Source organism: Lepidochelys kempii, chromosome 11 (genome assembly GCF_965140265.1).
Source record: "Lepidochelys kempii isolate rLepKem1 chromosome 11, rLepKem1.hap2, whole genome shotgun sequence".
Classification (NCBI taxonomy): domain Eukaryota; kingdom Metazoa; phylum Chordata; order Testudines; family Cheloniidae; genus Lepidochelys; species Lepidochelys kempii.
This window is the reverse complement of record NC_133266.1, coordinates 2542182-2556349: the sequence shown is the minus strand read 5'-3', so window position 1 is coordinate 2556349 and position 14168 is coordinate 2542182.

The following is a 14168-nucleotide window of genomic DNA, read 5'->3' as shown; positions in this document are numbered from 1 at the left end:
ACCTGGTTGAGATTCAATGGCTGTGAAGCATGGTTTACATTCTGCCTGTGTAAATCTGGAGTGACTCCGCTGACTTCAAGGAAGACATTTCTGATTTAAGCGATTGCAACTGAGAGCAGGGTGTCCCCCCCTCCGTTGGAAAATCTGGATTGTTGCAAAACCTCAACCTGACCATTGCACTAACAACGGGTTTTGTAAGTTGTTGCTTTGGGCTTTTCCCCCTTCAACGTGCTCTTTAAACAGATAGTTGAAGGGGCTGTGTGTTGAAATAAACACATTTGAGAGGTGCTCACAAATGCACTCAATAGCCTGCCATGTCTGTAGGCGTTTCCCACAGTAATAAATGCACTTGTGTTCATTTCAGGCTTCAGACGTACACAGCTAGCAGAAACTCTGTGTGGCTCAGATCCCGGAAATGGATCCCTACCCCTGCCTGGAGCCCCACGAAGTTACTCTCGGGGATATAATTGCTCAGGTGCACAAGTATTTGCAGGATCGGGACCCAAGCTATCAACTGCTTTGCCTTCATTCAGGGTGTCTGTCACTTTAATTGCTGGGCAATTTTGCTGGCTTGTATCTGAGGGATAATTTTACAAGTGGGGATCTGGTTTTGGACAGACCAGAGAGCCAGATTTATCTGCCCACGGAAAACAAAAAGCATCCCCTGGACAGTTAAGAGAATCGGGGAAATTAGTCATGGAAAAGGACCATCAGGCTCTCTCCAATCCTCATGCTGGGCCCTATGGTATATTTCCTAGAGCATGTCCAGTCCGGTTTTAGATACCCCATCCCTTCCTCGGGCAAGCTGCTCCCACAACCCAGTGGATCGCACCATCAGAAGCTTCCCCTGATGTTCAGCTTACGTTTCCCAACTTCATTTCATCCCATTTCTCTTATTTAGATCCCCAAGAGCCGCCCTAACTAACTCCTCTTTCTCCAGCATCCATCCTTCCAGCAGCTCTCTGCTCACTGTGTTCTCCAGCTTTTAACCACGCTGGACAGGTCTTTCTCTTTTAACCATTTCTTGTGAGGCACTGTTCTCCCAGCTCCCCTCTGTATTTTTTGAGGTCAAAATTGTTTTTCAACAGGAAATTGGGGGTTTGACTGCTCTTTTTTTTTTGGTAAAAGTGTCTGCTTTCAGTGGGAAATTGTATTTCTTGGTTAAAAAAAAAAACTGAACAAAACATTGCAGCTGAAAACCTCCGTGTTTTGACTTGAAAATGCTGCCACCTGCCGCATGGGAGTTGTAGTTCAGTTATGTCATCTCCCCTTTCTGTTCTATAGGCCAAACTCCCTGGCCAAACTCCATTTCCCATGATGCACCATGACAATAGGCTTCCATGATGCACTCCCCTCTCCAAGAGGTGCGATCGAGAGATGGTGCACCATGGGAGATGTAGTCCAATCAAGGAGCCCAGCCCATGGAGGAGAATGGAAGCATGAGGCATGCAAACTACAGCTCCCATGAGGTACCATGGCAGCATTTCCAAATAGCAATATTTTCTTCTTTGGCAAAAATATTTTGGGTTTTGAATTTATGCTGAAAAATTAAAAAAAGTTTCCATGGAAAACTTTTAAAAAACAATTCCACTGAAATGTCCCCCGAGCCCTCCCCGCCCTTGCGTTTTTCAACCAGCTCTCCTCATTTTATTTTCCTCCTGCATTATTTCCTCCTGCATTTCAAATCTTTGTCACACCCTTTCGCTGCCCTCAGAGATATTTGCAAGGCCTCCCAAGCACTGGTCCCTCTCAGCCGTGCGTGCGTGCGGGCACACAATAGATCCTAAACCCTGCGCACACAACAAAACACCGCACGCACAAACATTTGCACAGAAGCAATTTTTTGCGCACACGGCCTGTCAAAAATTAAAGGGAACATTGTTCCCAAGCTAGTATCCTCTTTAGTTCTTGATATTATTTGTATTACTATTTACTGTAGGGCCTAGGCCCCAGTCATGGACACAGAATCTACTGCCCCAGGTGCAGTACAAACACAGAGCAAAAAGACAGCTACTGCCCCAAACCATTTAGGATTTGTAATGAGATTTTAAATCCACCAGTCCCAGCAATCAATTTCTTTTTAAGTAAATAGCTAACAATTTTGGTGGGCCCCACAATAAATCATGTTTATTGACCCTGCAAGCAACGCTGGTTAAATTTAAATTTCCCAGAGAAGATATTGTCAACATGCCAGTGCAAGCATGATTAATAAAGAATTAAAGGAGAGTAATGTAATTAATGCAAATCAGCGTGGGTGTACGGAAAATAGATCCTGTCAGGCGATTTTTGTGTGTGTGTGTGTGTGTGTGATGAGATTATAAGTCCGGTTGATACAGGTAATAGTGTTGATATAATAGACTTAGACTTCTGTAAGGCATTTGACTTGGTACTGCACGACATTTTGATTAAAATACTAGAATGATATAAAATTTAGACACTTTAAATGGATTAAAAACTGGCTAACTGAGAGGTCTCAAAATGTAACTGTAAACAGGGAATCGTCATTGAGTGGGTGTGTTTCTAAGGGGGGTCCTGCAGGGATCGGTTCTTGGCCCTGTGCGATTTAACATTTTTATTAGTGACCTGGAAGAAAACATAAAATCATCCCTGATAAAGTTTGCAGAGGACACAAAAATGGGGGACGGGTAAATAAGGAAGAGGACAGGTCACTGACCCAAATCTGGATCGCTTGGTAAACTGGGCACAAGCCAACTATATACTGTAAATGTAAATATGAACATCTAGGAACACAGAGTGCAGGTCGTACTTACAGGATGGGGGAAGCAGTGATTTAGAAATAGATTTGGGAGTCATGGTGCATAATCAGCTGAACACAAGCTCCCCAGCGTGACCCTGTGGCCGAAAGGGCTAATGTGATCCTGGGATGCACAAACAGGGGAATCTCGAGGAGGAGCAGGGAGGTTACTTTACTTCTGTATTTGGCCCTGGTGCAACCACTGCTGGAATCCTGTGTCCAGCTCTGGTGCCCACAGTTCAAGAAGGAGGTTGATACATTGGAGAGGGGGCAGAGAAGAGCCACGAGAATGATGAAAGGGTTAGAAAACCTTCCCTAGACTCAAGGAGCTCCACCTATTTAGCTTAACAAAGAGGAGGTTAAGAGGTGATTTGACCGCAGTCTGTAAGTGTCTATATGGGAAACAAATATTTAATAAAGGGCTCTTCAGCCTAGCAGAGAAAACTCTAGCACGACCCGATGGCTGGAAGTTGAAGCTAGACAAATTCAGACTGGAAATAAGGCGCACATTCTGAATGGTGAGAGTAATTCACCACTGGAACAATTTACCAAGGGTTGTGGTGGATTCTCCATCACTGACAATTTTTAACTCAGGACTGGCTGTTTCTCTAAAAGATCTGCTCTAGGAAGTCTTTGTGGGGGAAGTTCTCTGGCCTGTGTACAGCAGTGCACACCAGCTGATGATCAGAATGGCCCCTTGTGGCCTGGGAATCTCTGAAAAGCAAGGACAAGCCTTTTAAAATTAAATTTAAAATTACTTTAAAAACGTTAAGTATGCTGAACATAGGTCGGGTAGTTTCATACTGAGTTGGGAGCCTTGCAGTAAATAATAATAATGTACGACCAGAGCGTGAGTCAGTTAATGATAAATACCTAATTCTTATTTCATATCTTTTATCAGCAGATCTCAAAACACTTTACAAAGGAAGTCAGTATTTAAGCATAGGGAATGGTCCAGTGAATTGGGCACTAGCCTAGGGCTCAAGAGATCTGGACAATACCCCCATCTCTGCCACTGACCTACTGGGTGACTTGGACCTGTCACGTCTCTGCTCTCTGCCTCAGTTTCCCCTCCTCAGGCCTCTGTCTGTTTAGATTCTGAGCAACTGCAATGGGATGAGAGCTTTTTTATTGTCGTCCCTCTGCTGAGGCCTTGCTGGCTGGCTTCTCATGGGAAAGGGAATCAGTGAAACCAAGATGTGGGTTTTTTTTGTTTTAAACACTATCTGAACCAGTCCTGGAACAGAGGTGGTCACAAAGGATACACAGCCAAATTCTCTTGAAGGGATTTCAGCCCCTCCACCGGTGCCCAGTTTCCAGGGAGCAGCTTCAGGCAAAGGGGCAACTGCCTTGCTGCTTGCCACCGGTGCCTCCAAAAGGAGTTGAAATCACAAACTCACACCAATGCAGCGTTCCTTCCAAGATGGCTCACGGGCTGAGAAAGCGAAGGTGTGAGATGACATGTAATGGTGCCACCTGGTGGCTCCCACCACAACATTGCTCTCATCAGACTGTTTAAACCTGCTTCATCCTGAAGCCCAATGAACGCGTGGGAGAAAGGGCATCTTTGTTACAGTTACCCCTCCTACCCGTGTATTTAAGGCATGCTACCTCACAACCCCTACCCCTGCAAACCTCCATCTAGCGCAAAGCAGGGAGAGTCCATGTGAGATTCCTACACATTAAAAAAAAAAACACAAGCAGGAGGGGAAATTATATATAACAATAATGAACTCCCACCACCACCTTTGGGGAATAAACCATGACAGTGTTTTACAATCCTTCACAGGCTCCATTTAACCCCCTAGTCCACCCTTCCCTCTTGTCTCATGAGGTCTGTCTGCAAATCAGCACTCTGCTTGTATGTTACATCCCCTTTTCACCGTCTCTGTATTGTCCATTGAGTCTGGACGTTCGCTGGTGTGAGGCCTGGATGTGAGGGCACGTCTACCTAGCGACACAGCTGCCGTGCTTTAACGGAGACGCCAGGAGAGAGCTCTCCCATCGGGGCAGTTAACCACCTACCCAGGAGGTGGTAGCTATGTTGGTAGGAGAAGTTCTCCCGCCCACACAGCACTGTCTGCACGGGGAGGGGGGCGGTTTAGGTCAGTGTAACTACCTCAGTCTGGGGTGTGGGTTTTTCACACCCCTGAGTGATGCAGTTACAGCAATATAGGTCTGTAGTGTAGATGAGACCTACTTCTGTGTTTGCACAGTGCCTAGCTCAGTGGAGGGTTGATCTTCGCTGGCCCTAAGTGCTCCCTTAATAAACGTAATTACTAACGAGTGCTCGCGTAGGAAAAGTTACCTGGAAGTTGAAATGAAGCAGGACCATGCTCAATAAATCGAGAAAACAGCAATGATTGTTTCCTCCAGAGCCCCCTGCTGAGCATCGGTGGCAAATTAGCCGACCTGCCGGGCCTGATCCTGTGGCTACATTCACACAAATACAACTCTAACCTGATAGAACACGAATCACGAATTCGGCTGTAACGCGGTTAAGCAGCACTCCCGGGCGGGGGGTGGGGTGGGGGGGGGCTGCACGCTCTGGTGGATCAAAACAAGTTCGATATAACGCGGCAAGGTTTTTCTGACTCCCGAGGACAGCGTTATATCGGGGTAGAGGTGTATCCTCTTGGCTTCAGTGGTAAAGCCGAAGGGCCTGCTCCAAAACTGCCTGAAATCAACGGGAGTCTTTCTAAGGCCTTTGGGTTAAATCCCAAGTGTGCAGGGCCGGCAGGATGGGGCCCCTTAATCAAACACAATGAAATCAAACACAACTGCTGCCACTGAGTCACCAGGGTGACAGGAGCCCTAGCACTGGGTCAGACAGACAGACAGACATCACCGCCTTCCAGTGCAAACCGAACAGAACGAATCAAAGAGATTGTTTGCAGGACCAAGCAGGGGGCAAAGCAACAGTCCGAGGCCAGTGGCGAGGATATTATAAACATCATGGGACATGGAGAAGCTGAGGAGGGACAGACTGACAGATTTGAGGGGAGTGGTTTCAGGCAGCTGGGTTCAGTGCCGTAAGTGAACGCAAGAGTCTAAGACAGAGAGTGAAAAAGCTCATCAGAATTATGGCTGGAGAAGCTTGCCGATAAAGAAATCTTTCTTCTTTAAGCTGGGAACAAGCAAACAGTATGCATTTTAATATGGCAAAATGTAAGGGTATGCATCCAGGAAGAACGAACGCCAGCCATATGCCCATTGGTGGACTCCCTCCTGCAAAGCATTGACACTGAAAAAGATTTGGGGGCCCTGGGGGCTGATCAGTGGAACAGGAGCTTCCAGTGTGATGCTGTGGCCAAAAGGGCTCATGCGATCCTGGAGTAAAGAGGGGAATCCCGAGGAGGAGCAGGGAGGTTATTTGACCTCTGGATTTGGCCCTGGTGCAACCACTGCTGCGATCCTGGGTCCAGTGCTGGTGCCCACAGTTCAAGAAGGAGGCTGATAAACTGGAGAGGGGTCAGAGAAGAGCCATGAGAATGATCAAAGGATTGAAAACCTGCCTTAGAGTGAGAGACCCACGGAGCTCCATCTATTTAGCTTAACAAGGAGAAGCTTAAAGGGTGACTCGATTGCAGTCTATAAGTACCAACCAGGGGAACAAATATTTAGAAATGGGCTCCTCAGTCTAGCAGAGTCATGGATAACACAACCCAGTGGCTGGAAGCTGAAGCTAGACAAATTCAGCCTGGAAAGAAGGTGTAGATTGGTAACACTGAGGGTAATTAACCATTGGAACAATTGGCCAAGAGTTGTGGCAGGTTCTCCATCGCTGACAATCTTTAGATCAAGAATGGCTAGTTTTCTAAGGGATCTGCTCTAGGAGCGATTGGGGGGCAGGTCTCTGGCTGGGATTATCCAGGAGGTCAAACTAAATGATCACCATGGACCCTGCTGTCCTGGGAATCTACTGTTCATCTCTCCTCCCCTCTGCTTGAAACCTAGGCCAGGTGGCATCCTGGCACGTACAGACGCATGGGGGATTCCAGACGGCCGTTGCCCTCTGTGCGGGGTTTGACCGTCAATAGGCTCGTGCTCTTTTCAGCAGGGATTGGGGGCAGGGAGGGGAAATGAAACAGGTCAATGGTCCAACCCTTTATACATCAGTGTAGCTCCATTGGGATCAACAGAGTTACAGCAGTGCACACCAGCCGAGGATCTGCCCCGAGGAGTTGAGGGGGGTCTAGGCTGTGCGGGTAGACTACGGGGGGCCCACTGCACCTGCATTGCCCCCCGTGGGTGAATAGACAGTGGATGGACCAGGCCCACTCTGCCCCCCAAACCCATCCTGTGCAGCAGTTCAGCCAGCCCCCAGCCACTGTTCCAGTCCCGCTGGCGTGATATGGGGAGACGGCCTGGCAGCCTCCCTCGTCAATTACCTGGAGTTGCGACTGGCAGGGACCACTGCTCCCAGCATGCATTGCAGCTCTCAGGAGCATCAAAGGGGAGCATTGCATGCTGGGGCTTGTAGTGTCTGCAAGTCACACCTCAGCAGTAAAGCACCAAGAGGCGTCATCCAGTGGGAAAATGCAGCAGGCCGCGGTTTGGCCATTCCTGGGCCTTCGGGTGCTTGGTCAAAATCTGCCCAAGGGCCCCAGAGCAGGATCTGGCATTAATCACCAGCTCTGGGACCCCGTGAGCCCCTTAAGATGATCAGGGACAATGCTCAGAAACCTCCACCGGCTGCTGCAGGCCCCCACCCCCTTCTGGGAGCCACCGACATGCCTCCCCCCTCCATCTCCCCTCCATGGGGCAGCACCACGATTTGCCAGAGAGCAGCTTTCCTGCAAACCACATGGGCTGACCAAGGCTGCAGCGCAAAGGCCCCTGCCCCGAGGAGCTAGCAGTCAGACCCGAGCTAGGAGGGTGCCCCGAGGAGCAGAGCCCACAAAGAGGGCGGCACTGGAGAAGCGGGAGGCGGCTGCAGGGCCCTGGGGCTCGAGAGGTTTACAATCAGCCTGGAGAACAGGCTGCAGGTGACGGTGCCATGGTGGCCCATGCGGCACAGTGGGAATGTGGGAGAAGGAGCGAAGCCGGATGCTGTATCAGGAGGGTCAGGGATTCACTACTAGAGAGCAACCCAGGGAATCGTTATTGCTCATCATTAACGGGCCCACAACGCTGAAGCCAAGAGACAATGCAGGGGTTGGCTGGACAGGGGCCGTCCGTCTGTCCTCCTCCTGCTGGCATCGAACGTGTCCATCCATCCCTCCTCCAAGGGGCAGCTGGGTGAACGGAGACGCCCTGCAATGGTGCAGGCATTTCTTCTCACACCAACCCCAGTGGGGTCCTCTACCTCCAGAGTCCCCCCCCCAGGGCTCAGCGCTCCCCCTCTCTCGTCTAGGATCTCTATGGAGCCAGGGGGAAGCAGCAGGGGGCTTGGGGCCAACAGGACACAGGCGGCCCCCAGCTCTGTGAGCGCATCACATGGAAACAGCCCCGTCTCCCGAGCTCAGCCCCTGGGCAGAGCCGTGGGGAACCCGGACAGGACAGGAGAAATGGTTTGAAGAGCTTGTCTCTTCTCTACCCACCTGCTGGCTGTCCAGCCCCCTTCCCCCCCCCCCGCATTGCTACATCAGCCATGGGGGCAGGGGGGGGAGGTTCGCATCCGCTATCCTGATTCCTACTGATGTCCAAGTAGCCATGGCGGCCAAGCATCCCTCCCATCTGTACCTGGCCCGATGCCTGCGCCCTGCCCTGTCTGACCCAGACCAGGCCACGCTGCCCTGCCTACATGGGACCTCCCAGCATGGTCAGTGCAGGCCGTTCTCGCCCTGGACAGAGCCATCTGCCCAGAGAAAGCTCCAGCAGGTCCAGACGCCGCAGCCTGCCCACCCAGCAACACCAGGTGCCACGAGCCCATCGCCCCAGCACCGGCTTCTCAGTGATGGAGCCCAGTGCAAGGTCTCTGTCCCAACACTCCCATCTGCCCTCCCCCAGCCATGGGATTGGCCCGAGAGACGCCCCCTTCCACAACCTTCTGCCACAGTCCGGGCCCCACAGACAGTGACACCGTCACCCAGTAGGGGGCGCTAGTGAGCGCAGGAGACAACCATCCTGGGAGCCGGCCCCAGACGGTGGAACTCACTGCCACTAGAGAGAAAGGACCATGGACCACACCATACAGGGAACGGAATGCCAAACTCCCCTTGGTGACTTGGTTTCCCCTCAATAAGTTCTTCTCACAAAGACACACTGAATACCCCCATCTTCGCCATCTTTCTCCTCCTCGCTGGGAAGGGAAGAAAGACTGACTGTTACATCAATACGTAAGTGCACAAGAAGCCCCCAGCACTGCGGGGCTGGGTTGTGGGTACGGCCCTGGAGAGATGGAGAAGTCCTTCCCTTGGGGTCAGGATTCCCAAACCTCGCACCATCCCAAAGCCGCTACTGCCCAACGTTTGGGTTTCTTAACTCCTCCCACACACCCCCGCATGCCTAGCCACACACCCTCCCCCCTGGGCCCAGCTTTACCCTCCAGCTATTCACCAGCTGCCCCCAGGGCCCCTCTCCCTTAGCCAAATTCAAACTCTCTTAACCTTGCCTCCTGGCTCTTCTCTGAACCCCGCTCCCTCGCTCTCTGGCAGGTTCTGAGCACAATACGCCAGATGGGGTCTCCGAGAGGGGCCCACAGCTGCAGCCAGGATCTGACAGCCCCCCCCCCCAAGCTGTGCAAAGGGGGGGACCATGCCCGCACGGCCATGGGTTTATTTTCCTAATACTGCCCCAGCCCATTGCAATCTCAGGTGCCCCTGGCCGGGTGCTCTCCCCTTGGGGGGTGCAAAAGGGGTGGAGCCGACGTGTGTGCATCCCCCTGCCAGGCCCACGGTGGTAGGAGGTGTCGCCGTCCCACTCCTGCCCAGCCATCGCCCTTTTAAGGGCGCAGAAATTCTTCACATAAACAAGAGCTTGATCCTGGGAGCTGAGGCTCAGCAGCGGGGATTCCAGGGGGCCCCTCACCCCAGGGTGCTGGGGGGGCTCGCACTGGATACCCCCGACCCGCCTGCAGGGAAGGACAGGGGCTCAGGGGTGGGACCCAAGGGCGGGGGCTGGGGAGCCGCTAAAAGTTGCCCCGGTTGTTCAGCGAGGAGTTTGGGGTCTGGGGCAAGGGGGAGGGGAAGGGCGGAGCGGGGGGAGCCTTGAAACAGCTCAGGGAGCGTCTAGCAAGAGCAGCTCCGGGCCCGGGGCGAAGAGGCGACACCAGAGGCCGCGAGGGAAGCGCACGGAGCGGGCCGGGGAGCTGCCAGGGCCCGGCCCGGGGAGGCGGCAGGGCGAGAGCAGCCGCCCCCACGAAGGCCCCGCAAACTGCGCCCTGCGTCGCTTTTTGCGCGGGGCAGGAATCGGCGCAGCGACCACCGACCCCGGCTTTTGCAAACCGCGCCCCCCGTGCAGGGCCCCCGGGGAGCGGCGCGGCCGCAGCCCGGTCCCTGGAGACGTCCCGCGTTTGCAAACCCCGGCGCAGCCCGGGGCTCTGCGCGGCCTCTTCCGGCGGGGGGTGGGGGGGTGCAATGGAGGCCGCTCCCTGGCGGGTCGGGCCCGAGGCAAGGGGCCGGGTGCAAATTTCCTTTCCCTTCCCAAGCGCGCAAGGCGCAGGACAAGCCGCCTGCTGCAGAGCGAGCCCCTTGGCTCAAGCGAGCTCAGGGCCGCGCGGGGAGGCGAGCCCCTCGCCCTGCCTTTAGGAGCCCAGGCTCTAGGGACTCGGTAGCGGGAGGGCGGGGGTTTCCCCCTCCCCTGCCAGGCGGGGGGGCAGATTTGCCACGTGCTCATCTTGCCAAACGGCCCTTCTCTGGGGGAGCCCCCTGGGAGCTGCCCCTGGCCCTAGGGCACCGCAGGGCCATGCTGGGGCAGGGTCACACCCTCCCCCCAGCGGTTACAGCAGCCTCCTAACTGACTCTGGCTGTAACATCGCAGCCACCATTCTCCACACCCCCGAGCCCTATTTGTCGCTCACTGAACCACTTGCCGCAACAGCATCTTGTGGCAGGGAGTTCCCTGGGCTAATGACACCCTGTGCCATTTCCTGGTCTCTCTTCTGAACCGCCTGGCTTGTTAGTGTGACCTCGTGTAACCACTGGGCTCTACGGTCACGGTAGCGAGCCCCAGCAGCCGGGCCTTTCCTCTTCGTTCTGCAGATGGATCTGCAGGAGCAGACCAGACCCACTTTCTTCCAAACCGTTCTCCGACTTAGCAATTTTCTCACAGACTCCGGCTGGAGGGGACCTCGAGAAGTCACCAAGTCCAGCCCCCAGCGCTGAGGCAGGACCAAGTAACCCTAGACCAGCCCTGACAGGTGTTTGTCCAGCCTGGTCTGAAAACCCTCCAGCATCGGGGCTTCCACCACTTCCCTGGGAAGCCGATTCTGCAGCCTGCTGTCCTGTGCGTTTGTCCTAATATCCAACCTAAATTGCCCTGGTTAGATTAAGCCCATTACTGCTTCTCCTGTCCCCAGGGGATGTGGAGAACAACTGATCGCTCACTGGCCTTTTTAGAACAGCCCTTCACAGATTTGAAGGCTTATTAGGCCCCCCTTCAGTCTACTTTCCTTAACTCTGAGTTTAACCTTCCCCCGCTGGGCACATCAAGAAAGAAACGAACAAATTAAAAGATCGCCTTAAAAAAACCACTATTTTTTGTACCTTGCAGAACGAAAGGATTAATTGTGATGATTGAATGTTTGTGTTAAGAACATAGGAACGGCCAGACTGGGTCAGACCCAAGGTCCATCCAGCCCAGTGTCCTGTCTGCCGACAGTGGCCAGGGCCAGGTTGCCCCAGAGGGAATGAACAGGACAGGGAATCATCCAGTGATCCATCCCCTGGTGCTTCCAGCCCTGTGGTTCTAGCCACTACAATGATGCACCCAGGGTTCAAAAAGTATTTCCGTTTGCATAATCCAGCTCTGTTATTTCTGAGGCCACAGCACCAAGAGGCAGCTGCCGAGCTCCGGGCCCCACGGTGTGCGAGGTGCTGTGCAGACGCATCACAAGAGACAGACCCTGCCCTGCAGAAGTCTGCCTGGCGATTTACTTTTTGCATTGCGCTCCGGGGAGCTGGTTAGGAAATGTGGGTGGAAAAATCTTGAGCCAAAATATTTCAGCCGGGAAGTGAAATGTTTAGACAGCCAAATGCTGCTGCAGTGCCTCATGGGAGTTGTAGTTTGGGCTGGGCTCCTTGGTTGGACTGCATCTCCCCTGCTGGGAATGCTGCGGTGTGGCCGAGAGGGCTCCCCACGGAGAGGACCAGAGCCCTACGACTGGAGGCAGCTACTGCAGATCTCCTTTAGCTAGCTGAAGGACCAGGCGTATGTGGAATTGCCTCGCGGCTTTGTCCGCAGCACCTGGAGTCCCTCTCTCTTCAGCTAGGCGAGGTGCAGGCTACCATGGCTCTGCTAGGAAGCAGCATCTGAGGCCAGGCGCTGGTGACTGGGAACCAGGACTCCTGGGGTCTAGTCCCTGCTCTGCCACCCATTTGCCTACTCCGTGTCTTGCGGCGGGGGCCTTCCCTTAGTCTACGGTGCTGTCAGTTTCACCAGCCACATATTCTCACAGACACAAAGCCATTAGGGTATTTGAGGGCTCACCGGTGGGGCCTGCCAGTTCTCTTCTTCTACCACAGCTCCTTTTAGGGGCTCCTCTCTTCACCAGCACAGCCCGTCCTGCCTTGATCTCGCGCTCTCTGGGCTGGAATGATTTTCTTAGGTGTAGCTGCTGCCTACCTTATACTCAAGCTAGCAAAGAAAACGCAACGCTGCCAAGGCAGGACAAACGCAAGGCATGGCGCATTACACAAAGGGTTTACATGAAGTAATAATAAGTAATTGCCTGGAGCTGGCAGATCCCAGGTGATCTGAAACTGGGCAAAGGCCCAGAGAACAGGCTGTGGGAAATACACTGGGCAGGGCTGGAGGGCACCTGCTTGGGCTTTTCCCTGCCGCTGAGTGCAGCCGGGTTATTAGCACTCCGGGACCCCAGGGGAGGTCTCTGTTCTCAGCACTAATTGGAAGAGGAGCATCTCTGGGGGCTGCTAATTCACTTAGGCCTGAGTGCCAAGCGGCTGTACTGGGGATTGAGGAGATTTTGCCAGCTCCCAGATGCAGCTGTTAGCAATTAACCGTGCGGGGGGTGGGGGGGCTGCCTGCTCCGGAAAGCTGCGTACAGCTACGGACGCCAGGATACTGTAGCCCGGATCGTGGGGGGCTGTGGGCCTTGGGGAGTGCTGAGCAGAGAAGGGGAATGCCAAGCCCTGTTTAACTCTGTCCCTGCTGCTTGCAGGTAGCCCCTTCTCCAGCCTCCTGCCACAGGTTCCTTGCCAAGCCCAGGGAGCCGGTTTTGCCATTGCACCTGATCCCATCACTCACCACTGGACAGGTGGTGCCCCCTGGTGTCTGCACTGCGCTTCCAAGCAGGGGGTGCAGTAATTCTAAGGGAACAGGAGCCCCTGGGCATCTGCTCAGGATCCCTGCCCTGCCTCTAGCTCCACCCTGGGTGGGACCTCCCAGCCCACCCCGCTGCCCTTCCACAGCCAGCCTGGAGAGCTGCTGCTTCCCGGGGTACCCTCAGGGAGACAAATCCACAGGTCTGGGCTCCCCAGCCTGAGCCCACCCCTCCACAGGACACACCTGGCTGCAATGCATGCTGGGACCTGTAGTCCCCTTAGTCCTCACCTCTTGATCTGCTCCAAAGGAGGCCGGACCCTAGGGTTCCCCCCCTGTTGCCCAGGGAGCACCCTGATCAGTCGGAGCCACCGGCCGCACCTTTGGGGCCGCAGGTTTGGTTAACCCCTCTGTTGCTGCACTGGAAGGCCCTGGGACCCTCAGAGTTGCACCGGTTTAATTCCACTGGGCGAGACCCCGGCCTGCTCCCGGGACGGGCGCAGCTGTACAAGGATAGCGGTGCTCCCACGCGCCAGGCTCACTCCCCTCGCTGGAAAGTCTCTGTTTGATTTCGCTCTGGACTCAGGCCGTCTGCGTCACAGAGCTCCACGAACTCCACGAGACCCAAAGAGACGGGGGCCGAAGGCGGGTCGGGGCTGGGCCCTTGTTTGGGTCTATGAAGGGCTGGCAGGTTTGGGACTAGATCCAGCCCTGCGTCAGCCAATGGTTTTTAACAGTAGATGCTCAAGTGTCGCCCGCCCTGTGGCTGAGCAGGGAACGGGCGACTTTATGACATCCCGAGAGCGGGAGAGTGGAGCCATCGAAAGGGGATCTTTTTGCCAGACTGTTTCCAACGGGTGGGGTTTGCTTGCGACGGTGAACCCTAGTTAACTCCAATGCCTGACACACACTTGGGACACAGGTGATCTCTGGTAAAGATTCCACACCCCGCTGTCCGGCGCGTCACGCCGCTCCAAGCCGCCCTGCAAAATCAGACGTGATGCTCCTGGCGTTTCTGAGGGGAAAACCG